The sequence below is a fragment of the Corvus brachyrhynchos genome, unplaced genomic scaffold, assembly GCF_000691975.1.
Source record: "Corvus brachyrhynchos isolate BGI_N302 unplaced genomic scaffold, ASM69197v1 scaffold340, whole genome shotgun sequence".
NCBI classification, from domain to species: domain Eukaryota; kingdom Metazoa; phylum Chordata; class Aves; order Passeriformes; family Corvidae; genus Corvus; species Corvus brachyrhynchos.
The window spans coordinates 1,322,716-1,326,271 of NW_008235987.1; the positions used below are offsets into that span (position 1 = coordinate 1,322,716).

At 57.9% G+C, this 3,556-nt stretch overlaps 1 protein-coding gene across 3 annotated transcripts in view; it reads left to right on the plus strand.

Annotated features, from left to right (window-relative positions):
* FAM104A (family with sequence similarity 104 member A) overlaps window positions 1-3,556 on the plus strand; it is a 21,468-nt gene that overhangs the window by 9,488 nt on the left and 8,424 nt on the right. The window lies entirely within an intron of this gene.

The following is a 3,556-nucleotide window of genomic DNA, read 5'->3' on the forward strand; positions in this document are numbered from 1 at the left end:
CCCCCCAGAGTGCACCAGCCAGTCCGTGCCGGTGAGAGCGGGAGGACTCAGCTGGAAATGCTGCTGGGGAAGTGACTGCAGTGCTCCCACACGGACCAGGGAAGGAGGACACCACACAACACGACGGAAACGGCACCGGGGCAGCGGCTGGACTAGAGAAGCCAGCGGGGTTTGCCCAGCACCAGCTCACAGGCTGCACAGAAATCACTCCATACAATGGGAATCGGGACTTCCCACGGCTGGCTGCTGGCTGTGGGCAGGCTGGGACAGCAGCATTCCCAGGGTGTGAACGGGGGCAGGACTGGCTGGTGCCAGCATCCTGGGCACAGGGGTGAGGGTGTGCTCATCCCTTGGGAAGGGGGCACAAAGCACTACGTTTGAGATCACAACCCAAGCAGGAAAGGAAAACCCACACAGGTTTTTATTGCTGGTGAGAGAGTTTTTGGTGCAACACCTCTGTCACGGCACTACTGCACTCTGCAGAATAAAGAGCTCAGACTTTTAATTCTTGGCTTTTCTTCCATGCCTGCAACATGACCAACCCTTTCCCAGACACGTCTGGGAATGGCAGGCTCCAACTAGCACTCCTGACTGTCCTGGTTTGTCTGCTGCAGACACGGGTTTGCCCCTTGGGCACAACAGCTTATCCCATGGATTTTTCTTCCCTGGAATTAGGGTGCTGTGGTCTGAGCTGCTGCTCCAGTGCCTTCATACAGGTCCTGGCCAGTCCCACCAGCACCAGGGGTGAGTACAAACTGGGCTGGGCCAGGCACAGCTCTGAATTTAAAGGGAATGGGTGTTGGGGTTGGAGTCCACCCTGCCACAACCCTCAGTGCCCACACTCAGCTACAGCAGAATGACCAAATACTCTCTAATGCCAGCTCAGGACAAGGCGCTGTCCCATGTCCCAGTCAAGGGATGTGGGACTCTGCAGCCTCCAGGAGCTCTGCTGCCCACACAGATCTCTCAGGGTGGCTCTAAGGCTTTCTTACCTCACTACTAAAAGCTGCCTGACCCACAGAGGAGTGAGCACAGGCTGGCCCTGTCACCTCTCTGCTACACGAGGGGACCTGCAAAGCGGCCCCTCCTCAGCTCCAGCCCCAACCAGGCCTCTGCTGCTGGGAATGCCTGCTGGGATACCGGTCCTGGGTGCTTCTGCTGCCTCCCAAGGAGCCGTGGCTGTTCCTTGGGTGCTGCTCCAGCTCCTTCAGTGGTATTTTCGCCAGCGGTGCTGCTCTGGAAAAACAGGGAGAAAACCATTCCAGTGAAGCACAGGGATCTGTTTGAGGGCTCCAGCTGGGATGAGGAGCCCAAATGCAGCTTCTCTGTTTATGTGCTGCAAGGGGCAACCACCCAAACACCAGCAAATCCCTTGTCATTTGTCAGGGAATCCAGGGAACAGGAGCTCCTGTTGGAACATCTCCTCCCTCTGCTTTGAGCAGGCTTTTCAAAGGGCTCCTGACAATCCTGGAGCTCTCCAGGGAGGAGCTGTGAGTCAGCAGCTGTTATCAGCACTTTTATTAACCAAATTCCTCTGCCCACCTAGAGAATCCTGCTCTCTCAGCTCTGGGATTAGGCTTAAATGGGGGGAGTATTTAAATTATTCCAGAGCTTTAATTAACTAAAGCTAAATAGACTTTCCAAGTGCTGCAAAAGGAAGAACTCCTGAAACAGAAGACCCCAAGGAAGTCTTACTGAGGTGCTGATAGTTCCAGCCATAGCTGAGCAGGCAGTACCCAGCCAGGAGCATGGAGATCCCAGCGGGTCCCCCCTGCCTCACGTGGATGTATTTGGCACAGTAACTGCTCCAGGCTGTTGGGAGAGAAAGGAAAGGGAGAAATCATGGGCTGGTCTTGGGAATTCACTGTTTCCATGCAACTTTCCAAAGCTAAAATGTTGGGGATGTTTGTTTATTCCCAGTTCCAGAGGGCAGGGATGGATGGGATGTTGGGAACGAATTGTTCCCTGTGAGGGTGGGCAGGCCCTGGCACAGGGTGCCCAGAGCAGCTGTGGCTGCCCCTGGATCCCTGGCAGTGCCCAAGGCCAGGCTGGACATTGGGGCTTGGAGCAGCCTGGGACAGGGGGAGGTGTGGGGGTGGCACTGGATCATCTTTATGGTCCCTCCCAACCCAAAGCATTCCATCACTCCATGATTTGTTCTTCGTAAAGATCCGGGCTGGACACTTGGACCAATAAAGCACATCAGGGAAGTGGGATGAATCTGCCCCAAAAGCCAGGAATTCTCACCTTTCTGCACTGCTCCCAGCAGCCCCTGGGGAGAGAAGTTGCAGGTGCTGATCCAGGTGTGCAGCTCCCCCAGCCTCACCTCCATCAGGGGCCTCTCTGAGAGGGGACCTGTGGGGTGACAAGTGACAATGCTCACAGCGTGGTGTCCCTGCTCCCTGTGCTGGGTAGGGAGCTGGGATACGATGTGGAATTTGGGCTTGGAAAAGGAGAGGGAATCAGCTCTCCCACAAAGCCTGGGCTCCAGCAGCCTAAACACGCAAGAGCCTGACTCCAGCCTCCATAAAAACATCAACCATTGGCTTTGCAGGCTGGAGGAGGCGCAGTTAAACCTCCTTGGATTCTCCTGGATCCTTTCCTGGGTGAGCCCAGCAGCTCAGCATTCCCTACCCCTCCTCTCCCATTCCCAGCTGCCATTCCAGCAAATCCCAGCACAGAGCCTTTTGTTTACCTTGTTGCCCCTGCGAGAAACCGCCCCTTGGTGTCTCCACTGTGATCCTCACATCCTCTTGGAAACGCTTCCCTGGAAAAATCCTCAGCCCTTCATAATCGGGATACAAGTCTGGAAACCACTCCAAGCCCCTGGCACCGGCCCTGGTGCTCCTGCCAGAGGCCTGGCATGAACAGGTGGGCTGGATTTTGGGGGCGTGGAGCAGAGCCAGCCCCGGGTCTCTGCCCAGGCTCAGGATGGGCTCGGACACTCCGTCCATCTGCTCCCCGCTGTCCCGCGGCCCCGGCAGGCTGCTGAGCTCATTCTTGGATGTCCCCCGGCCGTGAGCTCCGAACGCCTCCGTCAGTGACAGATGGAGGTTCTTGGGGTGCAAAGCAGACACGGGGGCTTTATGTCCCACCCCAACTTCCAGGTGCACCTGCTCCTCCTCTCCTGCCGTGGGTTTGTCTCTCCCCTCCTGCCGGACGAGGTCACCGGGGCTATTTCTGCTCTCAGGGGGCTCTTGAAGTACCTTTGTTGCCTTTAAACGGCTTTTTTCTCCCTTGGAGCTCCCAGCCCCGTTCCCCACGGCTCCCTGGCTCCGAGTCTCCTTGCGCTTGGATTTTGGAGCAGTTTTGGGGCGCTGCGGGGGGGGAGCAGGACCGGGATCCGTCCCTTGCCCGGGCGCTCCGCGGCCTCCCGCTGCCCCTGCCCCGCTCCCGGGCTCCTTCTCCCGGAGCACCCTGGCACGGTGCTTCCGGATCACCACCTTCAGCCCCTTCTCCAGCTTCCCGGGAACATCCTCCACCTCCTCGGGGTGCAGATCCAGGCTCCTGGCCACGTCCTGCACCGCGGGCTCCGCGCTTCCCTCGCTCCCTCCCG